General features: G+C 39.3%; 1 long non-coding RNA gene across 1 annotated transcript; it reads left to right on the top strand.

Annotated features, from left to right (window-relative positions):
• The first annotated feature begins 12988 nt into the window (after positions 1-12988).
• On the top strand, positions 12989-14311 carry LOC131223860 (uncharacterized). Its single transcript, XR_009160738.1, has 2 exons — positions 12989-13458; positions 13952-14311. It is a non-coding gene; the product is annotated as an uncharacterized LOC131223860 (long non-coding RNA).
• Positions 14312-27236: the final 12925 nt, after the last annotated feature.

Raw genomic sequence — 27236 nt, 5'->3', positions numbered from 1 at the left:
GTGAGTCCGGTTTCCGAGTTTAGGGCATGACACATTGTTTGTCTATGCATGCTAACCTGTTTGATAAAATGCCTAAGTGATTAAACTTGTTATTCTAATGATGCTCACATGTTTGATTGAATGCTAGATTGAATGTGTTGATTTGTTGATGCTCACGTATTTGATAAAATGCTCCAGTGAATGTATTACTCTATTGAGGTTCACATGTTTGATGAAATGCCCAAGTGTTTGAGTTGTTGAATCTATGATTCTTATGAAATTTCGTAATGATGGCATGATGAGTTGCTAGGTCCGTAGTGATATTAGAATTGCCTATGATGTTAGGTCAGTCGCCTAACCGCCCAATTAAGGGGAGGCCCGAGTTAAGTCATCCACCCCAGACTCATTCGGTTGACTCGGGTCGAACACGGACAATCGACAGTAGTTGTACTACATGGGATGCTTGTACTCAATGCTGGTTATGCTTGAGTTCTCCAAATCAATCGCATTACTCCAATAGTTGACCGATCATTTGTGTTCACAATATATGACAATGACAAATAGAATCTATGATACCCATGTTCTCATTAAATGAGTTTACTTATAACCATTAGTGGTACTATCCACAAGACTCATGGGCTGGGCATGGTGGTATGGGACACCGTGTCCGAGCTGTCAGCCTACGCCGGGGTGACGACCTTCCCGTAGTGACCAATGAGTAATTAAGAAGGCTATGAGCCTGTTGCATCCAACTATAATGATATTGTGACCGCTCCACATTTGTATTTGGGTGATGGCTCTTATATCATTTGTGGGTGGCTTCCACCCATCGATGGATTGCCTAACCCTGTGCATCCAAACTGTATCATCTGGGACCTTAGTGATCGGTCGGGCCAGTTGGTCGAGCCAGTGTTAGCATCACATTAATTGGTGAGTTGTCGTCTGGGTAGAAAACCCACCTATCGATGGGCTGCCTAACCCTGTGTGTCTAGACTATGTCATCCGTGTCCTTAGTGATCGGTCGGGCCAGTGTTAGCCTCACATTGATTGGGGAGTTGTCATCTGGGTGGTAAGCCCAAATACGGATTAAGGGACATAGGTGAAGAGCCGTTTCGGCCACCCTGAGCCTAGTGATTCAGTTGAGACAATGATAAAATTAGGGTACCCTAGCTTCCCCAATATGCTGGATGAACAGAACTTAATAATTACTTGGCTAACATGAACATTCATCGCATTAGCTTAGGTTGACGACTTGGCAGTCAAGGTCACATTGAGGGAGTGTTGATCATATGCGAATGTATACATGGAGTCACTCGAGAGAGTATTGTATGGAAAGAGCATGTATCATTTCATAATATCAAATATGCATTTAACAAAAGTATTTAGAAAATGCTTGATTAATTGTTTATTATTAACTGCACTGATTGGGTTGATAACATGTGTAACTTAGGACTAATGGAACCACTGAGTTAGCTACTCACTCTCACTTGAGATGGTGTTTTAAAATACCAATCAGGCGTATCATTGATGCAGGTGCTAGTTGTAAGACCCGTGTCCTAGTCCGTACCGTTCCGTTAGCTTCTGCGGTCCTTCCGGTCGAATTCCGGCAACCTTCGCACCATATCCGACATTTGCGCACGATCCTAAACCAAGTCTCGCATACCGAAGTCAGTTTAAACCAAAACTTGTATCTTAGCGACCGCGTAGTTGCCGCGGTTCCAACGCTGCGACTCGCGCACCGAACAGATACCCAGGCCAGGAGATGTAGGCCAGCGTTTGTTTCGAAGAAACGCAGCGCGTTGCGAATATCGAGGGAATCTCTACGATATGTCCCATCAATCAATCAATCAATCAATGTCAAGTACAACCATACCTCAACTACAACAACCCATCCCTACTTTTTTTCAAAAGTCCACTCTCTCTCCACCTCACCATTCCTCTTTTTCCAAATTTCAACCACAACCATACATCTTTTACAAAATTTTCAACCCAACCCATACCCTTCCTTACATCACCCATCCTTATCATCCCATCACTTCTCTCTCTTCCTCATTTCTCAAAAATCTCTCCAAGCATCTAAGAACCGCAAAACGTCCAAGCCTCTCCAACTCTTCCAAAAGCCAAGTGTGGCCCACCCTCTCATCTCTCATCCCCACTATCAAAATTCCATCAACCACCATTAAAAGTGAAGGTAAGGAGCATAGAAAGCTAAAGGACCAAGAAAGAGGCTAGTAAGGTGGGTGATCTACCATTGTTTTCGATTTTAAGGGCCACTTGTTATGGGACCCACATGATGTATGCATTATCCAAGGGAGGGTCCATTAGTGGCAGGGTCCCTCCCCCTTCACGTCTCTCTCTCTCTAGCTATTATGATAGGGGTGGGCCCCATTAATGTGTGTTATAGATGTCCATCAAACGGTGTGGCCCATCCTGTTACAAGTGGTGGTCGACACCATCCATTATTTAGGAATGTGGAGACCCTCACACTAGACTAAGGGTATATGTCATATTATATTAATATATATATATATATATGTATATATATGTATACATATAGGTGGGCCACATCCAAGTGGGACCCACCACAATGCTTGTGCTATATGTAAACCATCCAACGTCTCTAGACGCTGGACGTGGTGTGGCAAACAAAGAAGTGTGAACTGAAGCTGGTGCACAAGCCAGCTTTCAAAAAAAAAAAATAACAATATATTTTTGGGCACTCATGTAGACCCCACCTGGATGTAGGTATAAAATCCAAGCCGTCCACCCTCTTCCTCAGATCATTTTAGGCGTTGAGCCAAATTTTGGGATCAAACCGACTCTCGGGCGAGCCATACCATAGGAAATAGCAGTATTACCATTGAAACCCACTTCGATCCTTCTATTCGCCAAAAAACACATTGCATATTAGTCTCATTCCATCGATCATGGGCCATGGAATCCAATGGCTGGGTCGGATCGAACTGATGTGAGCCCTACCATGGAAAAACCACAGAAAAAGTAGATTTTTTTTTTTTAAAAAGAGAGAGAAGCAGCGCTGACGCTGTTGTAGAGCGTCCGTAGGCAGCGCCTGCGCTTAACGCCCGGATGATTGGGTTGGCCCTCACGGCCCTAATTATGGGCCCCACTGTGATGCGTTTCGAACATCGACACCATGCATTTGATGGGTCACCTCGAACCAGGAGGCCACCCCAAAAATCAGCCGTATACGGAACTCAGGTGGGCCACACCATCTAAAATCATGTGAAGACATGCCTAAAACATATAAAATAACTTGGTGGCGCCTACCTGAAATTTGGATGCCGCTGAAACTTGGTCTGAACCCTCAACCAAGTGGGACGCACATAATGAGTGGGCTGGATTTGTGAACCACATCACGGCGGGCTCCCTGTCCACGTAATATATATATATATATATATAAATTAAAAAAAAATCACGATGGGCTCCTTGTCACGTGTGACCCTGTCAACGGGTTGCATGGCAAATAAATGTTACGGTGGGCCCCAATCCCACCCAGGTCCACGTGGCCTTGTGAACAGATTGGATGTAAATAAACGTTATGGTGGGCCCTGGTCCACGTGATCTTGTGTATAGGTTGGATGTAAATAAACATTATGGTGGGCGCTGGTCCACGTGACCTTATGCAAAGATTGGATGTAAATAAACATTACTGTGGGCCAGGTCACGTGTGACCTTTTCAATGGGTTGGATGAGAAATAAACATTATGGTGGGCCCCACATGGGACCCACTAATGCATGTATTGTAATCCACAACCTCCATTATTGTGGGCTCCATCATGATGCATGTGTTTCATCCAAACCGTCCAACCATTTTGGAGATAATTTAAGGCCCATTGTTGAGGCCCATCTTGATGTATTGGTGGTCCTTGTTGAGACCCACCTTGATTTGTATAAGGCCTATATTATGAGGCCCATTGTAATGTATGCAAGGCCCATGTGACTAGGCCCATCTTGATGCATTTGTGGCTCGTCGTTGAGGCCCACCTTGATATGTATATACGAGACCCATGTATGAGGCCCATTTGATGTACTGGAGGCCCATGGGTCAAGGCCCTATAGGATGTACATAAGGCCCATTGTAGTATGATTCCACCATGGTATATGTGTTGATTTTATAGCAGGCTACACCTTGAGAACAATGATGGTTTGATGTCCACATTGTAAGGGTGATGTTGGTTAAACGTCCGCATTGTCACTCTCTCCCTAGGGCCCATTAATAGGCCCATACCTGTAATGTGTAGGCCGTCTAGGCCCATCTTCGTTTTGATCAGAACCCATCACCTTATAACATGCTTAGTATAGATTCATGATTCATGATCATACACATCTTATGTATGCCTGATGTGAGGATTGACTGATCACTGCACATGCCTTTGGTTAGATGGTTTATGGACTTCTTGATAGGCGGAATTGCCCTACATGAGCGCGTGGTACGCGCAGGATTGTTGCATATCTGATGGTATGATTTATGCACTTGCATTCGTGTGATTGTGCTCATTGTATGCCCTAGTGACATCAGGGCCATAGCCTCCACAGACACATCGTGGGTGGCTGGATTGGATACCGAAAATGTTTGGTTCTAGCATACGGGTGCCAAAGATGTTCCTGGGTGAAAATTCTTAAACCCGATGATACTAGAGGATGACTCCAACGTCAAGACCGAGTGAATATATGAGCGCACAAGGGCCGAATACCAGGAGGCCGCGTCTCCCACTGTGTCGTGGTCGGTTGGAAAGGGGTGTGGCCTTACTCGTCCGAGGGTAGGGGCAATACTAGGCTGAGTTTGACCAGCTCGTGAATGAGTCCACTATCGACGTGCCAGATAGGTATTGGTAGACTATTGGCCAGACGAATAGTGAGGTTTCTTACGCTCACTTGGACTGTTCGGCTTGGAGAGCAGCAATGCCTCTTGGAGTGTATTAAACCCCTGTGATTATTCAGAATGAGAACTATACTGATATATGATGAGGATTGGCATGCTTGAGTTGCATCTCGCATCGCATGACCATGTTATGGCCGATAGCATTCATATTTTGCACCGTATAGCCTTGGTACGGCTGATTGCATTCATGTACTCATCACCATGATTCTGCATTACTCTGACCTTACATTTTGAGCACGCTTATATTACGGACACACTTACACCACCCTCTAAGCTTTCTATAAGCTTATGCACGATCGATGCCTGCAGGTAATGCTAGGACGCAGCCGTAGCATAGTAGCAGCAGGAGCTTTGGAGTTTCTATCTTTTGCATTATCTTGTATTCCCTTCAGATGTATTGTACTTAAAAGTTTTTGATCATAGTGGATTTTGTGATGGTGTTCTTGTGGTTATTGTTCGTGGGTTATGCTTTTGATTATGCTCATTATGAATCAGACTGATGATTATAAATCCTCCTTGTAGTATCCCAGGATCGGAACCTGGTAAATGGGTGCCGGGAGCCTAGAATGGGGTTCTACGGAGGCTGTCGGTGCCGGATTCAACGATCAGGAATTTTGTGAGCCTAGTTTCCGAGTTCGAGGCGTGACACTAGTGAGACCTTAGATAGGTAGGCTTATATCGGGTTGTGCTAACGCCATTATGTTTTGGAGAATTGGGCATAAATTGAAAGCTTTACACATTAACCGTCTTAGGTATGTATATTGTAGACTGTGGCTTGTATAATTCCATTTTGGGCAATCACCACCATGAAAATTGTATTTTTGATTGTTAGCCCTATTATTATGAATCTTTCGTTATCTCTACCGTGCTTTGGATCCGCTAAGTTAACTTGCGTTACTCTGATTATTTTTTTATGGGAATTTGAATGAAGACTCATGCGCATTTTATTAAGTTAATACCTGAGAACTCGGGATCGGAGTCTATGTACTTGGGTGCCGATTTTCAGGGTGTTACAGTTAGTATCAGAGCAAAGTATTGACATAACCTGGACCTTGAGTATGCAGACTATATAAACCACAATAACTTACGTTGAGACAGTTAAGATTCGAAGTTGATCCTGTAAGGGATCTTCTTGATTAGGAGAATTCGTTAGTGTAGAAAATCTAATAAATTAGAGATTATGAACTATAGAACCAAACTCCCCTGTTTGCTATGGTTTGAAACTTGAAACTCAGAAATTTGAGTCTAGGATTTAACTCCCTATTGTGTTAATGGTTTTGAATTTGAACTTAGAAATGATGACCTATAGGATCAAATTCCTGATTTTGTGATGCTTTCAAACTTTAACTTAGAAATTAGAAATTTAAAATCGCCTTGGTTAATTTACTCGCGTACGAAGTGTTTATGTATGTGTGATTTTGACTTGGAATGAATAAATATGGTAAACCCCAGTAGGAAGTAAGATTTAGATTAAGGGTTCAAGGACTTGGTAGGATGAGTGATTCAAGCTCCTCATAAAGATACCTCGAATCCTCGAGAGAAAATAAGAAAATAGAAATAAATTTTAGAAAATTTGAAATCCCCTTTGGTTAAAAAAAAAAAAAAAAGAATTTACGACCCTTTAAATAGTCTTACCAAACCTTGAAAAAAATTTCAAAATCAAACTCCAACCCATCTCCTTTAAAAATCTCACCTTCCACCACTTTATTCTTTTAAATTTTCTAGGTACTTCTCATATTAAACAACTCCTAAAGCTCAAAGGATGAAGAGCTATAATTAAACAAAATTTTACTATAAATAGTAAAAATGTAAATAAAATGGACTTTGACCATTAATCTGATGGAATCTCATAAAATAACATAGTTTTTTGGATTAAATGGCTCCTTCTACCCCAAAATCATATATGGCATGTTGGATCAATAAACATTAGGGCCCACCATAATGTTTATTTTCCATCCAATTTGTTCATGGATGAAGAGGAAAAACAAATTTCATATTGATTCGAAACTTCTCTGACCCCAAAAGGATTTCAATGGTAGACGTTCAATCCCCCACTGCCTTTTGCAGTGTGGTACACTTGATCTTTAGATCTACCTTATTTTTCGGCTCAAGCCTTAAGATTAACTCAAAAAATGGATGAACGGTTTAAATATAACACATACCTCGTGATGTGACCCACAGAACTTGCTTACATCCAGCCAATCCGCTTCCCTCACGGGGATTAGCTACTGACATGTTGATTAGCGAGAATTGCTACTGAAGTGGCGTCACCAAGTTATGTGGGACTCACCATGATGTATTTGTTGTATCCACACCGTTCATCCATTTGGTGATATTTAGGGTATGAGACAAATAATGAGTCAGATCCAAAGTTCAAGTGGACCCCACAACAGAAAACAGTGTAGAGAGTGCCGTCCAGCATTAAAAATTTCTAAGGGCCACAAAAGTTTTCAATCAAGCTGAAATTTGTGTTTTACCTTCTTTCATATATGTCTTAATTTATCAACACGTTGGACCTCAGGTAAACATTATAATAGACCTCAGGAAGTTTTCAACGGTGGGCGTCACTCTTTCCACTGTTTTCTGTGGCGAGGTCCACTCCAGATTTAGATCTGACTCATTCTTTATCCCATGCCCTAAAATGATATCTCCAAATAGATGGATGGTGTGGATACAACACATACATCATGGTGGGTCCCACAGAACTTGGTGACGTCACTTCAGTGGCGAGTCTCCCCACCGAACTTGTGAGTATCTAATCCGCCTGCTCCTCTGAAAGATTCTATGTGGGGCCCACTGCCATGTTTGTGAGAAAGCCCATCCGTCCATCCGTTTTTCAATCTCATTTTAAGACATGCGACCAAAAATAAGATGTATCCAAAACTTAAATGGGCCACACGATAGGAAATAGTGGGGATTTTGTGACCATCTTTGAAACATTTATATGGCCACAAAAGTTTTGTACTGGTTTAAAATTCATGGTGTTTTCACTTCATCTCAGTCAAGATGACCTTATAAATAGTTTGGATGGAATATAAACATAAAAGTGGAGTCTTGGAAGGTTTCAACCGTGGGAATTCCTTTCCCCACTTTTTCATCTTGTATGACCTACTTAAGTTTTGGATACTCCTCATTTTGGTTGAATGTCCTAAGATGAGCTTGAAAAATGAATGGACGTGTTGGATTTCTCATAAACATCATAGTGGGCCCCACCCAAAATCCTTGCGATGGAACTTGCATGCGAAAGGCTTTCATTAGGAAATCTGTGTCCGTCCATATGCCGAATTTACCACATTTACTGTTAAAGCCTCTTGTAGAATTCCCTGCGCTGGAAACGTAGGTGGGGCCCACCTTCATGTTTGTGAGAAATCCACCCTGCCCATCGATTTTGTGAGTTTATTTTATGACATGGGACTGAAACTGTGGTGGATCCAATAATCAAGTGGGCGTAAGACGTGAGGATTGAACATCTTGATTTGAAATATTTGTGGGGTAACAATTAACATAAGGAATTTATCTGGTTTTTATTTTTTTATTTTTTTTTATGAATAATGATATTTTAATTGTCTTAAGTACTTTAGTTTATTTGAATTAAATAGAATAATTTTATTTTCATTTAATAAAAAATAATTTTTTTATAATGTAAAACATTTCCAAACCGGAGATCGGGGCAAATGCATCAAATTAACGTATTTAAGACATTTTAGATGTTTGTTAACAAATAGGTTGTTTCAAATTCAGTACTTAATTTTCAAACTTCAGTCATAATTACGAAACAAGTTTTATGACTTCAGATTTCAAATTCAGCCATTAGATTTCAGATCCAAGATTCAAATTTCAAATTCTAGCTTTAGACTTCAGATTCAACAAATAGGCCATGGTTTGATTCTGAAATTTCTTCCATTGCTAGTATCCTTATTTAAAGGGTTGTGAACTCATTTATTTCATCTATCATCAATTTCAAACATTATAGAACTTGTGGATTCGAGAAGTCTCCATGAGGAGTCCATAGAAGTTTCATGGATTCGAAACAGTTATCCCCTTGAGAAAGACGGTACTCGACTTCAAGTCCTTCCTTAGGTCACTCACCCACGTATTATACTGATCCTCTCATTAGGTGGGCCACGATATAAGAAGCTTATGGTTGTCCTGGACTGACTTGAGCCAAAATTTCCTCAGCCTTACATTTGTTCTGTAAACTGATGCTTTTGTGATTAGTTGGCCCAGCTGATTCTTCCACATGCAAATTAAGTGAGACGTTCCTGGAGCATGGATCGGCTGTATATTCGTAGCGACGTGCCATGCTGGTTTTCGTCGTGTTTTAATTGAGCTAACTGGACGAGCTTAATTAGACAAGCCCGCCTGTAAACGGGCTGGGCAATATTTTGATTATGGTTAGCTGGACGTATGATCTCGGATTCGGTTGTGACAACTTCAGTACCAGGGTGGGTGCTGTGTGAACTGCACCATGATGTATGTGTTTTATCCATGCTGTTTATCTATTTTTCTAGTTCATTTTAGTGCATTAGCCTAAAAATAAAGTAGATATAAATCTCAGGAGACCACATCACAGGAAAAAGTGGTCCATTAAAAACTTCTCAGGGCCACAATAGTTTTGGATCAAGCTGTTATTATTGTTTCCTTTCATCCAGGTCTGTGTGACATCATGGTGGGCCCACAGCACTGACCTTGGTAATGGAGGGTTCACTACTTTGTCCGAGTCCTTGCCATGTGAACCGTTAAAAATCTTAGCCGCAGCGGACTTGAATCATTTGCAACACGTACGTGTTCTACGCATAACGTAGAACAGCTGCTGTTTGGGCGCACCATGCCGTATATGTGAAATCCACTTCATCTATCAGGTGATAACCTCTATGTTTACTGTACATATAATAGATTACCTCAATAGAAATTGAGATGGGCGACACCCAATGGAAATAAAATTAAAATTGCACCTAAAACCTCTTAAGTTCATGCTTGTGGCTCTCATGAATTTTGGATTAGGCTGATTTTTGTATATTTCCATTGGTTCCAGTGAGTCACTCCTGATGAGTAGGTTTTCAGGAAAGATACATGCCATGTTGGCCCACACGTAAACCTATGGTCAATGTTCCATCCCCATGGTTCCTTTTGGTGTGGCCCAGATCAGCTATGGATCTTACTCATTTTTTAGCTTTAGAGCTGGAACTGAGGAACACACCTGATGGACGTAGTGGATTTCATATATACAACGTGGTGTGAGGCAGAAAGAGCTTGAGTTCGCAAGACAGGTGTGATAGAGCTGAAGTGAACCCTAACCCGTGCCGGTGAGGGGTTGACACTTGACAGCCCTCGCCCGTCAATGTTATCAGTTGTGTGGAACATGTGATCCATCTAATCACTGGACCTGGATATGAAGATTATCAGGTGAGCTAACCTGGCAGATCCACACATCCACGATGGTTCGATTCAGCTTACAGGTGTGGCCCAACTTACGAGTGGATGGCGGGCTTGATTTCCCAGACAGGTGTTCTTCACGGTGGGGGCATTTGTTACATGATTCATTAGAAGTCCCTGTACAGGAAAGATGGGCTGTATCGAAGTTGGCATGCAGCCGGCTTTAGCAGTTCTCACGTAGAGAAGTCATCTTTCCTCTTGCCCGGGTGGTAGACTCTAGGGAGTTTCAACTTCCGGTCAAGGGTTCGAGTAACCATAGGTGGTGAAATTCCACCAGCGTGAGTGTGTGGGGTGTGTGTGTGCGTGTGTAAAAAAAAAAAAAAGTCAACCGGTTAGGCCGGTTGGCCGGCTCCACGTCCAACCGCAAGCATAAACATTTTCGTAGATAAGCTGTCATTTTCTGGAGGAATGGCCCTCCTAACGCGGACTAGCCTGATTTTGGGCCCAGTCATCTTCGCGGTTAGAGACTCGCGGTGGGAGACTCGGATCGCATGGTGCAGGACACAAACACCGAAGTTGATACTGTATACATGGCAATATTTTGTGAGCCCTGTAACGATGTATATTTTTCCTGCTATCGGTCCTTTCATTTTTTACAATTGAAGGACCGGAAAACCCCGGAGAAACGAAAGAAAGAGGCATATCCAAAGCTTAAGGGGTCGTTTGAAACCCTTAAGCTTTGGATATCCAAAGCTCAAGGTGTGTGAACACCCTATTTGACCGCGTGAATTCAGGATGTTTGAAATCCCTCAAAGAGGGTTTGAAATCAACCTTGAGAGCTTGGATTACACCTAAAATCATTTCAATAGTTGTAGATGTAACATATGTGTCACTATACTATCATTCTATTGGATACATGACCCATTAATGATGATCAACACTGTCCAAACATTATCCATATAAATTAGAACAGTCCAAACATTGTCCAGCACCATCCAAACATAATCCATGTAAATCAACAATTAAAAATTGTTGGTCAGTCACTTAGACATGATCTTGTGCTTGTGGCCCATCCAAGACTTAGAATTTCATTATTTTCTGGCAAAACATATATTTCAACCGACTTATTACAACTGTTGTGTCAAAAGTTACAGATCAGATATATTAAAGTTGATTTGGTAATTAAATTCAAAGCCCTGTGAATATACTATGCATAGTTACTTTTGAATTAAAGTTGACTCATGGTCCATCATGCCAAACACATTGGGAGGATTTCAAATCTAGGGGTTCCGAATCCACGCTCCAAATTAGCCTTAATTAAGCCATACCATATGAAAAGTGGGAATCGAACTTCTACCATTGAAAACTTATGGGGCCACAAGTTTTGATTAAGCTGATATTCATGATTTCTCTTCTCCTATGTCTGTGTGAACCTATGAACAGGTTGTATTGCTAATAAAACATCCTGGTGAGCCTTAAAAAGGTTTCAATATTAGGCATTGTTATACCCATTACTCCGTGTTGTGGTTCACTTGAGCTTTGGGTCTGGCTTAGTTTTTGGCTTATACCCTAAAATGAATGATCCTCAAAAGTAAGTGGACGATGTGGATAAGTATATGCATCATTCCGACGCCGTGTATTTTGACATTTATACAGATTATCGTTGTTCGTGCAGTGTTCTGCACTACGCAATCCCCTTCCCAAGGCTGCGTATGCAAGTGGGACACTGTAACGATATGTCCGGATGTTTTCTAGGAAGAAGAAAACTTTGATAGTCAGGCAGATTGTGATGGATCATACCCATATAATTATAAATCACTTTTAAATTGCATAATAGATGAGTCCTATTTTAGATATTTCATCAACCAAGCGTTGTGGTTATTTATTTAATTGACTATTTGATCGGTGACATTCATTGAACGGTTAAAAATGAAAATATCCAACGGTCAAATCAGAGGCTAAATTGTTTGATCAATCTAATTTTAGTACTGTGACTTAAGAGTCAGGAAGTACCAAACCTAGCTCGTGTTCAATTTATTAGAGCCTGCGTATTGAGCGTCGTACAAAGCCGCCAGAGTATCAATATTTCCCCTTCTAACAAGCCCTTTTTTAATTTTATGATTTTTATCTCTTTCTTGAAGATGCTAGGTGCACAGTAGCTTGAGTGCACTCCAAAAATGCAATGCTTTACGCGTGCAAACGAATGACACACGTGAAAGATCAGATCTGCTGATCCGAATATCCTGCTACATAGATGCCATATGGTAGAGAGCAGACGAACATGTTGGCGCACACGTCCGAACAATTTGGATCGTTGGTCTACTTATTTAATCCTTTCATTTGTTTTGTACGTTTGTGGCCCACGTGGTGATCATATCAGCTTGAAATTTTAAACATGGACGAGTGGTGCAAGTGCGCTAACCCTTGCTTTCTCTTGTTAGATGCTCCCATTGGCAAGTGGGACACGGAAGATACACGCCATCAACGCGTTTCACAACCAGCTCAGTTTTGTTTTGCCGAAAATACGGGCGTGGCCGTCTTACGGATAAAAGGGCGTTACTTTTGCTGAGGTGGACAGACCCACTTCATATGGATGAGATCCAACCGTCCATCAGGCGTGTCACTCTGTTTTTGACTGGGAAAGAAAAATTAATTTGTATTTAAGAATCAGATTGGCCATACAGTGGGAAAGAGTTGAGATGAGAAATCCCACCCTTAAAATCACGTAAATTGTGTGTGGGGTCCATTATCTTGTTTATATGACATCCAATCCACTAAAATGACGTGGCATACCAGGAGGAATATATTATGATTAAGAAAAACATTAAAGGACTAATGTGGGCCACACCATGTGAATTTAGAGTTTTAGGCGTTATTTTACACCCATTTCCTATGATGTGGCATAAATGACGTCATATTTTTTGAAATTTTTAGGATGGATGGTGAAAATGTGAGGAAACACCTGATGGACGGCGTGGATCTGATGCTTGTTTGTCTCGCGGAGCGATCAGTGAGCGCAAGTCAGACCCCCCGCGATGCTTACGTAAGTCAGCATAGCTGAGTCCTTGCTTTTGTCATCTCTCTTAAAATCCAGGGGCTGGAGTTTGGGTTTTCGTTTTATCTCGACGAGGTTGTTGTTGTTGAGATTTCGTGCTCTTTTCTGCCCAACGTAAGAGCCCTTTGAGTGCAAGCAATACGAGGTATTTATAACATTCATGTTTTTAATGTTTTTAATGATTTGATTCTATACTTAAATTGCCCTTTTGACCTGATTTCATTAGATTTTGCATTCATTTCCTTGTTTTGGAACTTTGGGCTTTGATTATCTCAAAAGTGATATTGGATTTGGGTATTCATTCCATCTATTGATTCAAGAACAAGAGGCCCAACTTTCATTGCGGCTTGGTGTTGGTTCTTTCTTCTCTCTCATTTGGAGAGATTCATGGGAAATGGCTGATCTAATCTGAAATTGGGTTTGTTGGAATTTTATCATTTGGTACTTGGTACCAGCTATTGGACCAAGAAATTTCATTTTTGGCAAGTTATTGAAGGATATTGGTTCTTGGGTTTTGGGCTACAGGTTTCATTTTTCTTCTATTTGATTTTGAAGTGATTTAAGATAAAGGGCTTCCCTTTTTTGATGTATTGGTTTATGTGCTTTTTTTTTTTTTTTTTTTGCCCTTTTTTGCTTAGGTGTTGAAGGAGGGGACATGGGCCGTCATCATCACGACCACAACCACCATCAACATGGAAGTGATAGCCCATATGATGATCCTTTCTTGGCTTGTTGTTGCTGCCCATGCTTTCTAATCTCCTCTACGGCTAGAGCAATTGGCAGGTGCATGTTTGTGGCTTGCTACCCTATTCTTCAATGCTTTGGCTTGGATAGATGGAGACATCAACACCATCATAGGCATTTCCGTTGATTTCATTGCCGCATTCTGCGCTTTTGGTGAATGTGGTCTTATGTATGTGATTGGAATGATGTTTTGGACGTTCCAAATGTAAATAGGAATTTGTTTAATCAAATCCTATAGATCTACCTTAACGCCAGTGTTCATTTCATATGTTTCATTTTTTCATAATGTTTGATAGCTATGATATTCTTTGTTGGGTCCTGACATTCCAATGTTTGCGGATGGGCGCACCTCATAGATCAATTGTGTTGTGCTTTTATATGAAAAATAAATTTTAAAATAAAATAGTTTATTTTTAAAAGGTAAATAAATATAAATATAATATATAATAAAAAAAATTTAATGCCATAAAAGGAACCTGGGTTCAAATCTCTACAAAGTGAAAGCTTTAGGGCTATTTAGGTGCATTTTGCACTTTGCGTGTGAGTATCATCTTAAGAAGAATAAGAGCCTAATTATTTAGGCATTTGGTTGTAACTTATCTACGCCAGCCACGGTGCAATTAGAGAGTGAACCAATGTTTAGTAGGGGGCTGGACACTAGTTTCTAATGTTTTAACTATAAAGTGAAATCGTGTGTGGCAATGGGCCTACAGGATTTGCGTGCATAAGCTTGACGAAGCTAATGAATGGTGGCTATTTGCTTGGAGGGGAGGGTGAGTGCAATAAAATTTTTGCCAATTAAATCATAATTTTATATTTAAATTAATATGCCAATTCAAACAAAGAAGGCAATGTAATGCTAAGACATCTAAGCCAAAGCAGGTCCAATCACATATACTATAAAGGATATGCCGATTATGCAATTAGTCTATAATAGATAATGAACTTCCGCAAGTTATGTGTTTATCATATAATTCAATTCAAGTATTTATATGATTTAACACGAATGAAAATGTACGCAATTCAAAATCGTAAACACAAGCATGTATAGTGGTTAACTTTTTCTACTCCACTCCAGGCGGGTGCACTCTCCTTGAGTCTACCAGTATTCACTATCGAATGTTTTCAAAAAGTTTACTTTTAATATTTACAGCCCTACACAAGTACCTAGGTTGTACACAAGAACCTAACGTACATTCGAACCGGATGCTCCCTCGAAGACTTATTTGGTTTTCTATTGGTTAACTACCAAACTTGGTCTTGATCCAATGATTTACGTTTGCTACTTAAATTATAATTGCATACTTAAACTAATAGGCCAATTTAAACTAAGAAGGTAATGTAATACTAAGGCTTTCAAGCCAAAGTGGGTCCAATCAAATAGGCTACAAAAAATGTGCCAATTATGCAACTAGTCTATAATTGATAATGAGCTTGTGTGTGCATTGCAAGTTAAGTGCCTATCATACAATCTAAATCAATTAGCTAATAAAGCACATTAGCATGAATGAAAATGTACACAAATCACAATCACAAACACAAATATATATAGTGGTTTGGTTTATCTACTCCATTCTCGATGGACGCACTCTCGTTGATTTTATTGGTATTCACTATTGGAGGTTTTCAACAAGTTCACATTTAACCTTTACAGCCCTACACATGTACTTAGGTTGTACACAAGAACTAACGTACACTCCCACCAGAGGCTCTCGCGGAGACTTAATTGGCTTTCTATCGGTTAACTAACAACATCGGTCCCAATTCAATGACTTATGTTTACTCTTACCGGAGGCTCTTATGGATATTAACACGTACACACCTGTGTCCTATGAATTTGGCCTTATACAAGATTCTAGGTCTTATATAAGAACTTATTCGAATTTGGGTCACAAACTCTTACTTTCAATCCTACACAAGGAAAAAGAACATGGACTCATACTTGACAACTTACTTGTCGGATTGAGCCTCTTTGCAGTGCCTTTCTTGAGTTGTTTCTTCAAATCTCTCCCGTGCTTGAATCTGCTCTTCAATTCCACCTACGTTCGTTGATGCTGATGGTTCAGCTCCACGAATAAATACCTTGCTTGTGATGCTTCATTTGAGGTGACTAAGGTGATGTGTGGGTGGTAGAATCTCTTACAACCAATAGAATAGTTGAAATCCTTGAGGATTCACCTAAAAGGGTCTTCTAAAGGATTTAAATAAATGATATACCAGAAAGATTGGATCTAATCCTTAGAAAATGGTGGAGTTCAAGTTCATGTTCTTATTACAAGTTGGAATCTTCATGAAGATAACTTAAAACTCAAGGGATCAGAAGTATAGGATGTTGGATATCAATGTGGAATCACTTAGCCTTTTGTTGCACAAAACCCCCACCTAATATCCAAATGCCGCATGCCCTATATAAATGAATCAAATTCTAAGGGTAAAAAAAATAGTCAGAAAACAGATCTGTTGATGGCATTGAGCTAACCTTCAATGACATCGAGAAGCTCAAGATTTCAATACATAAATTACTAAACAGTTTGCACTTTTCTACTTGATGCCATTGACTAGTCATCGATACTATCTAATGGGTCCTCAATGCCATTAAGAAACTTAGATAAAATGATCACAAGTTGCCAGATAGATTCGAGATGACTACTCGATGCCATCGAGTGGTCTTCAATGCTTCGATGCCATTGAAGACCCCTCGATGACTGCTTGATAGGATTGAGAACCACTCGCATGGCACACAAGAGAGGCTTTCGAGCTACTTCTCGAAGTAGATGAGTCTCTTTGGATTGCCGAATGGGTAGAGATAAAGTTAAAAGATGTGACTATCAAGTTCAAACCTTCTATTATCTCTACAAGTCTTACCCAAATTAAATTTACAAATGTGTTCACTTTTTCAGGTAATCTTAGCTTTCCCCTTATAGGAAGACATCATTCCAAGGCTCCTACAGATCACACTCCAGGCGGTTAAGCCTTTTAGGAGAAGTCGCTCTAATACCAATTGAAATTATGTGTGGTGGTGGGCCCACGAGCTATGCGTGCGGAAGCTTGGCAGATATAAGCAATGAATGACTATGTCCGGGGGGGATAACGTCCCATGTTTTCAGGACCCGAGTATATAACTCGTTTCCTAAAAACCCGAGTGTTAACCTTAAAGGATGGTCAAATTCACGTATTTTTTTTCTTTATCAGAATAAACAGATGAGCGTAAAGTGGATAAATTAATATAAGGGAAATTTCATTATCATTCAAATATACAAGCAGCCCATAATGACTTATACAAACCAATGTCTCAATATTAACAATTACAAGATTTGCATACATAAGAAATAACAGAAAGCATATAAATGTAAGCCGCATGACCACGCAGCTCCTCTTAACAATACGGTCGTGCACTCATGGCACATGTGCACAGCTCCTCATCAAGTCTGAACATATACATCATCTGGGCCACCTGTTCTACCTGTACGGTTGTATATTTGATGGATGAGTGGCGAGCTCAGTGTGAATTCCCCTCAAAATTACACACCGCCACATTAGGTAAGCATAGTTATAAAACAACAAGGCAATCAAAACAACACATGATACAATCTTTTTAAATGTATGGATGCGTGAATGCACATCGACCTGGGAATGCACATCCAGTCGGACTTGGGCTTGTCACCCATGCAATCATCAACCTGAGAAAATCATCCAGTCGGACAGGGGTCGATAGTCGATGGTCTGGGAGCTAGCGAAACAATACCCCAACTACTCTAGGGCATGTGCTACAGCATCTATAATAGTCACCTGTCATTGCCAATATGCTATGAATGCATGATTAGCTAAACCTTATTAGTCCAGTTATAATCAGCCAATTTAAATATGCTCACGGTCACTACGGGGAGCACATGGCTCAGCATAGGCCGACGGCTCGGGCATAATGTCCCATTACTACCATCCCCGGCCCATGAGACTACCATCTTAGGATGTTTAATGGAAACCCATCGACTAGTGGTCAATCATATTACAGTATATGGGGCTTACCATCGTATGGTTGCACAGTATAAAACATCGAATCCATATAGGGAAAATATCAAAACAAAACCACGTAGGGCGAGTATCAAAATATGCCACATATGGCAAATATCAAAACCATATGATAAAGACCATCCTTAAAAATCATTAGACACAACAACCCTGGATGGTAGGCCCACATCAATGATCCATCTAAACCACCACTCAACAACCATTAGATTGAAGGTCCATAGCAATCATCGTCAATCGAGTTACATCCAAAGTATGGGTGTACATTTATAAGTTGGGGTTACCCACTGATGTACCAGTTTAAGTTCCATAAGCAATCCACAAATAATTTATGAACAAATATACAAGATGAACATTAAGCAGACAATATAACAATTCAATTTTCATCAGCTAACACATGTGATTATAAGAGAGAGATATCAAATATAAATTTAAATAAAAACTTTAACTTAATGAGAAGATGGAAAGCTCAAGGGGAAGAATCATCACCTTATACTTCGAATCGCCTTCTAGTGTCGCTAAGTACTTGCGCCCTTAGAATTTGTACCCAACCACAAATCATGAACCTGTATAATTAAGTCCAAGTTCTAATCACTACCTAGGGTTTAAGGGCAATCTTTTAGGGTTTTAGTGTAGAATTAAGGTTTTCATCCTAAGGTTTAGCCTTAAACTTAGACTTTTAGGATTTTAATCCTAAATTATTAATAATATTATTATCATTATTATTGTACAATGGATTGAGTAATATTCCTATTAGGAGTATTAATCTCTCAGTATTAATAATGATGATTCTTAGATCCACATTTAGATGTACCACATTATCTAATATTCTTATAATGACCAACCATCTCCTAAATAATAGGGGTAATCATAATGGAATATTTACCGTTGAAAATATAATAAGGGCTAATACTAATGATTATATTAACAAGTATTATACTAATCCCATAAGGGAAGTCATGAATATTTTCTAATGCTAATATTAATTGTTATTATTAATGAATCCAGATATTAGGATCTATCATGATTTATGACACTCTACAATTAGGCCCAAATCTCAACTTACTATTTACATTTTAAGTATAGGTCTAGGGTTTAGATTTCTTAGGACCTTGACGTAGATTTAGGGTCTTCATCTTAGGGTTTAATTCTAGGAGTAGAACTAGGATGTATGAGCAGCTTAAATAATATAATAGTAACATGGCTAGTTATATTTTAATATTAATAATATAACTAATACTTGACCATGGTAAGTATTACAATTGTAATAAATAGTATAACCTATATTAGAGATGGTATTTTCAAGTGATGGACACCAAGCTAATGTCATCAATGGTAGTTTCATCCATAATAATTAATATCAGCGTAACATGTTAGTAGTAATCATCCTGATGATAGTTAATAATAGAGTATAACCAACAACACTAACTAATACAATATAGTATTTATTTGAAATTTCTAGTTACTATCATTGAAATAATAGATAGAAAATAATAATGATGACAAATCTGATTAATGAAAAGAGGTGGAAACCCTCACCTGGCTGACTCGGTTCAATCCGAGTTGACTCGCTTCAACACAACCATCACCCCTACATTTTCTATCTCACTTCCTCCTTCTCTCACCCTATTTTCCTTTAACATCTGAGGTCCAGCAAGCTAGCTGGGGTAAACTAGACCCAAAATGGTTGGGGATTCGGGTCAGGCCTCAGCCTAGTGAGTTGACTCGGTCGAAACCGGGTCAACTCAGACCCCTTCCTCTCTCTCCTCTATTTCTTCTTCTTCCTATTTTTCTTTCCTGTTTTGTCTCTCTCTGACTGCTGGAAACAACCAGCGTGGGTGTTGATTTTGGCCCGACTCAGCCCAACTCGGCTGGGTTGAGCTCAACCCGGCAGCCACTCCCTCTCTCGCCATTCTCTCTCGTCTCCTTCTCCCTCTCTTTCTCCCTCTTCTTTCTCTCATTTTCTTCTCCACTCAGACCCCTATACCAGCAGGGTTGCGGGACCGAGCCCGACTAGTGGTGAGCACCAGCGAGGGGTGGTGCAACAGCCGCAGCCCCATCTCTCTCCCTCATTTTTTTTCTTTCTATTTCTATTTTCTTTCTCTCTTTTTCCTTCATGCTTCTCCTTTCGCTCTCTATCTGGACTAAGACAGCTCGAACGGTCGCACCAAATATGCTAGTCGAGGGGAAGACGACCGCTGTTAATGGCGGATTGAAAACGACAGCTTCTTCCCCCAATCCGGTCCTTTTAGAAGACTCGTATGGATCCTAAGAAGCCTATGGAAGGGTTCTTTCGAAGCTTGGGAGAGACTTGGGTGGTGGGTTTGGAAGGAAAAGGAAATGGTCGGTTTCCGCTCGAGCTACAGTAAGAGGTGGAGAGCAGCTGCGGCTACTCGATCCTCCTTATTTATGGAAAAACCCTAGCTCTCTAGGGCCATTGGATGAGAACTGGATTGCTCGGATTGAATACAGCCGTTTGGTTTTCTCAAAACCATGGGAGGGATAGGTGTTGGTTTTGCATAGAAAACCTAGCACGTGATTAGCGCGTGGATGGTTTGGGTACGTCCGAAACAGGGGCATGTGATTGGAGGAGAGACTCTCACATGGATCGCCAGCATGGAAGAAAACCGGGCTTTCCATTTTTGGAAAGAAAAGAAACACAAATGGCCCTCTTGCATTGGAAATTGCAACCATGTATGGGAGCTTCAAGGTGAGTGACCAGCAATAGGGTTGTGGTCAAAATCTCACCCTCTACAAGATGAACGGATTAGATCATTCTACAGGCAACAGAGGTGGGCCGCAAATCAAGCAAACGGACGGTTATCCACCTGCTCAAAATGTGCTTGCTGTGGCGAAAAAAATGAAGAAGGAATTTCCTTTTTCTGGAATGGTCGGGTCAACAGGGTTTAACCGGGTCCCCTCGGCCTAGTGTGCCGCAAGTGCACGCACCCTAGGTGCATCCGCACTCCAAAGTGGGACCCACTGAGGTGTTTCTGATAAATCCACTCCGCCCATTCCGCTAAGTGGGTCCTATCATACCCTCTGACCAAAGATGGGGCATATCCAAGGTTTAGGTGGGCCATAAATCTTGGTTTAGGGTCCTAGTTGGGGATTCTTGTCGATCCGACGGTCGGACCATCTCGAAATCGAATGTCAACGGTTGAAAGGTCCTAAAGGGCCATTTGTAATGCTTTCATCATTTAATACTAACCAATACTAACATTAATACACACACACACACACACATATATATATCTATGTCATTACTTTGGTGCATTACTTGTAATTAAAATAATTAAAATCTCATGCATATATATAAATACTATTATTACTCATACATACTATTACTTATTTATCTTTTTATTTACTTACTTATTCATTGTTATTATTATTATGCTTATATGTAAGCTGTGAGACTATTTGTCGTGTGTCATTTAGCTACATGCCCTAACATTAGGGTTACTTACCTTAAGGTAGGAAGTCATGAACCCCTAATTACTAATTCATGATTTGTTGAGCATTCCAACACTCCAATGATTGGATTGGCTATTATTTAATTATCAACGACCTTTGAGATCCTAAGGAATGTCTAGGCATGATCAGAGAGTTGGATGTGAAATTAGACAACTTGATCTATGCTTTTAAAAAGATGGATCGCCCTATGAGACGTTGTAAACAGGTGAACAGTGAATTTCATGATTCAGGATTGTATGTACGTAATTCGGATAGATTTGTCCATTAGTAGAGTTGGGTTTAGACTAAAATGAACGTGAATGTTTACTTAAGCCTGGCTTGTGTTTATGCTAAGTTTGGGATATACGGTAACGCCCGAGTACGGGAAAGTACGGGGTGTTACAATCTACCCCCTTTAAAGAGAATTTCGTCTCGAAATTCATTACTTCCACTATGATTGTTAGCGGTAATTTATTTTACGGTGTCTAATAGTTTTCCCACTAGGTTTATTTATGTGCACAAGCGCCTATGACTTACTACTAAAACACGAATCATTCCATTTACCCCCCTTAAAGAAGGTTTTACTCGCGAGATTTGATAATACTCGCCCTAATCATTAACGGTATAAGTAGAAGGGTTATCCTAATGGCGTATCCTACCTCATATGTGTCTAAGTGTGAAATCACAACTTCCATCAAAAGACCTCTAATCCATCAAGTCTCTAGGCTAGCCAATGGGCTAATGTGTATGGGTTCTATAAAATCTTACAACTCTTCTCAGTATCCACCAAAACTAGCAATTTATTTTCATGCCTACCAATCCCATGATTTCCTGTGTTCGAGATGTCACGAATAGATGCTTGTAGTGGGTTTGAGCCCAATACATCGATCCTTTGCCTATGTACAGGAGAGGATTACTAGTATCAATTCATAATCCTACTAAATCTCGATCCTTTACTTGATCAGGGCATTGGAATTATTGAGATTTGATAGGACTTAGAATTTAAGTCAAACCATGTAAACTTGATATAAATATAGTTCCATCCATTCGTGATCCTGATTATCCGAGACTCATGGGAAATATCATGTAATTTTCTACCTCCATAACGGATACGACCATGTGGCCCATTGTGCTTCCAATGCACACTCTAATTCCTTAATGCACTAACCAAAAATTTCAGGGTCAAAATTTTTACATGAAGTTCGAGTTGGAATTTCTAAACTCACTTAAGAATTGAAATCTATTCTTAATATGCATAGCCTAGGGTTGGAAATTTACCCAAAGTCCCATAACTTCACCTCTAATTAATTTCATGTACTAGAATTTGTAGGAAATACTATTTCTAGGTAAAGAGATGTGTTAATGAATTCAAATTACAATTCCCATTGTGGTTTCTTAAGTTTAGAGAGCATAAGTTCTCAATCAAATGTTCAATATGGTGGTAAATACTACACCAAAACAGCGAAAAAAGGACGGTCCAAAACTGTCTCAAATGACCAAAAACGACGGTCATGGACCGTCACATGGGCCATCAAAATTTGAGGCGTCGTATTACTTAAAGGACGGTTGAAAACCGTCATTTTTATTGACCAAAAAAGGACGGTCCAAAGGACTGTCATGAACCGTCTCTTATGAGCCTTCAAACGACAGCCATAGACCGCCCTTAAAAAGGACGGTCATGGACCGTCTCTTATGAGCCCTCAAAGGATAGCCATGGACCGTCCTTAAAAAGGACGGTCATGGACCGTCTCTTATGAGCCCTCAAAGGACGGCTATGGACCATCCTTGAAAAGGACAGTCATGGACCGTCCTTAAAAAGGACGGTCATGGACCGTCTCTTATGAGCCCTCAAAGGACGGTCATGGACCGTCCTTTAAAAGGACTGCTATGAGCCGTCTCTTATGACCCTTCAAAGAGACGGTTATGAGCCGTCTCTTAAAAAGGACTATAATCCGTCTCTTATGACATATTCTTCCTGATATACACCTGTTATACAATGTATTTTATCGTATTCTTCCTGATATACACCTGTTACAATATATTTCATTGTATTCTTCCTGATATACACCTGTTACAATATATTTCATTGTATTCTTTCTGATATACACCTGTTATACAATATATTTCATCATATTCTTATTCACATCCGTCTAAACCCAAACTACGTAAATCCATCCAAACATAAACTACGTCCATCGAAACACAAACAATCTTATCCACATGGCATTCATCCACGCATAATACATATATTTCATCGTATTCTTCCTGATATACACCTGTTATACAATATATTTCATCATATTCACATTCACATCCATCTAAACCCAAACTACGTAAATCCATCCAAACATAAACTACATTCATCCAAACATAAACTACATCCATCCAAACACAAACAATCTTATCCACATTACATTCATCCACGCATAATACATATAAGTTTAACATCATAAATAAAAAAGAAAAAAAGAAAAAAATTAGCAACAATGTTCTTTTTGCGTCTTTCTTCTAATAAAAAATATTCAACCAACAAAACATTATAATTCAGAATCATGAAGAATTGCAGAAACTTCTTCCAAAAAAGTGGTTAAAATAAAACTAATACAAGCAAATAATGCAAAAAAGTGTTTCAATTAATAGAAACAACAACAAAAATTAAAGCTTTGTAAAAAGGAGCATGTGTTAAAAGGGATGTATTCTTGTTTGTTGCCATGTGATTGGGCTACATTATTACAGCAATCGGGTACGGGTTCAGGTTTGGGATCGGGTTTAGGTTTGGGTTTTCAAGTTTAAGTTTAGGTTTAGGTTAGGGAGTTGAGATTAGGATTAGGTGTAGGCCTAAGTTTAGGGATTTGAGAATACATTTAGGTTTTAGGTTTAGGTTTAGGTTTTAGGTTTAGGTTTAGGTTTAGGTTAGGTAATAGGTTATAAGTTTAGGTTATAGGTTATAGGTTAAGGTTTAGGTTATAGGTTTTGGTTTAGGTTTAGGTTTAGGTTATAGGTTATAATATATAGGTTATAGCTTTATGGAATTGAGAATAGGTTAATGTTAAGGTTTAGGTTTAGTAATCGGGTTCGGGTTCAGGATCGGGTTTAGGTTTGGGTTTTCAAGTTTAGGTTTAAGTTTAGGTTAGGGAGTTGAGATTAGGATTAGGTTTAAGTTTAAGGATTTGAGAATACATTTTGGTTTTAGGTTTAGGTTTTAAGCTTAGGTTTATGTTATAAGTGCAGGTTATAGGTTTAGGTTTAGGTTTAGGTTAGGTTATAGGTTAAGGTTTAGGTTTAGGAAATCAGGTTCGGGTTCGGGATTGGGTTTAGGTTTGGGTTTTCAAGTTTAGGTTTAGGTTTAGGTTAGGGAGTTGAGATTAGGATTAGGTGTAGGTTTAGGTTTAGGGATTTGAGAATACGTTAAGGTTTAGGTTTAGGAAATCGGGTTCGGGTTCGAGATCGAGTTTACGTTTGGGTTTTAGGTTTAAGTTTAGGTTATAGGTTATAAGTGTTGGTTTAGGTTTAGGTTTTAGGTTTTAGGTTTAGGTTATAAGTTTAGGTTTAGGTTAAGGTTTAAGTTTAGGTTATAGGTTTTGGGATTTGACAATAGGTTTAGGTTATAAGAATAGGTTTAGGTTATAAGTATAGGTTTAGGTTTAGGTTTTATGTTTAGGTTAAGGTTATAAGTTTAGGTTTAGGTTAAGGTTTAGGGAATTGAGTTTAGGTTAAGGTTTAGGTTAGAGATTAAGGTTAAGGTTTAGGTTTAGTTTTAGGTTTAGGTTATAGGTTTTGGGATTTGAGAATCGGTTTAGGTTAGGTTATAAGTTTAGGTTTAGGTTGTAGGTTTAGGTTAAGGTTTAGGGATTTGAGTTTAGGTTTAAGTTATAGGTTTAGGTTTAACTTTAGGTTTTAGGTTTGGGTATAGGCTTAGGTTATAGGTTATAGGTTATATGTTTAGGTTAAGGTTTAGGAATTCGGGTTCGGATTCGGGTTTGGATTCGGGTTTAGGTTATAGGTTTTGGGATTTGAGAATAGTTTTAGGTTATAAGTATAGGTTTAGGTTGGGTTTATAGGTTAAGGTTTACGGATTTGAGTTAAGGTTATAGGTTTAGGTTCAGGTTAAGGTTTAGGGATTTGAGTTTAGGTTATAGGTTATATGTTTAGGTCAAGGTTTAAGAATTCGGGTTCGGGTTCGGGTTTGGATTCGGGTTTAGGTTATAGGTTTTAGGATTTGAGAATAGTTTTACGTTATAAGTATAGGTTTAGGTTGGGTTATAGGTTAAGGTTTACGGATTTGAGTTAAGGTTATATGTTTAGGTTTACATTTAGGGAATTGAGTTTAGGTTATAGGTTTAGGGAAAGGTTAGGTTAAGGTTATAGGTTTTGGCATTTGGGAATAGTTTTAGGTTATAAGTATAGGTTTAGGTTAGGTTATAGGTTAAGGTTTAAGGATTTGAGAATAGTTTTAGGTTATAAGTAAGGTTTTAGGTTTAGGTATAGGCTTAAGTTATAGGTTATAAGTTATATGTTTAGGTTAAGGTTTAGGAATTCGGGTTCGGGTTCGGGTTTGGGTTCGGGTTTAGGTTATAGGTTTTGGTTTTGGTTTAGGTTATAGGTTTTGGTTTAGGTTATAGGTTATAGGTTAAGGTTTAGGTTTAGGTTATAGGTTTTGGTTTAGGTTTAGGTTATAGGTTTTGGTTTAGATTTAGGTTATAGGTTTAGGTTACAGGTTTTGGGATTTGAGAATAAGTTTAGGTTTAGGTTATAGATTTAGGTTTAGGATATAAGTGTAGGTTATAGGTTTAGGGAAAGGTTAGGTTTAGGTTATAGATTTTGGGATTTGAGAAAAGTTTTAGGTAATAAGTATAAGTTTGGGTTAGGTTATAAGTTAAGGTTTTAGGTCATAGGTTTTAGTTTAGGTTAAGGTTATAGGTTAAGGTTTAGGTTTAGATTATAAGCTATAGGTTTAGGTTTAGGAAATCGGGTTCGGGTTCGGGATCGTGTTTAGGTTTGGGTTTTCAAGTTTAGGTTTGGGTTTAGGTTAGGGAGTTGAGATTAGGATTAGGTGTAGGTTTAGGTTTAGGGATTTGAGAATACATTTAAGTTTTAGGTTTTAGGTTATAGGTTAAGGTTTTAGGTTTTAGGTTTAGGTTAAGGTTAGGTTATAAGTTTAGGTTATAGGTTATAGGTTAACGTTTTAGGTCATAGGTTTTGGTTTAGGTTAAGGTTATAGGTTTTGGTTTAGGTTAAGGTTATAAGCTATAGGTTTAGGGAATTGAGAATAGGTTAAGGTTTAGGTTTAGGAAATCGGGTTCGGGTTCGGGTTCGAGATCGGGTTTAGGTTTGGGTTTTCAAGTTTAGGTTTAGGTTTAGGGATTTGAGAATACATTTAGGTTTTAGGTTTAGGTTAAGGTTATATGTTATAGGTTTAGGTTAAGGTTTAGGTTTAGGTTTAGGTTAGGTTTAGGTTATAAGTATAGCTTTTGGGATTTGAGAATAGGTTTAAGTTATAGGTTTAGGTTTAGGTTATAGGTTATAAGTTTAGGTAATTGAGAATAGGTTTAGGTTATAGGTTTAGGCTGTGGTTTAGGTTAAGGGTGTAGTCCCTGCAAATACAAATATAAACAAGACCTGTCCAAATGGCTAGGCCCTTCCAATGCTGTCCATAGGAAATGGATAGCTTCATCATGGTCATAACAGCGGTTCCCACCT

The sequence above is a fragment of the Magnolia sinica genome, chromosome 13, assembly GCF_029962835.1.
Source record: "Magnolia sinica isolate HGM2019 chromosome 13, MsV1, whole genome shotgun sequence".
Lineage (NCBI taxonomy): Eukaryota > Viridiplantae > Streptophyta > Magnoliopsida > Magnoliales > Magnoliaceae > Magnolia > Magnolia sinica.
This window is presented reverse-complemented; position numbering and strand designations above follow the sequence as displayed.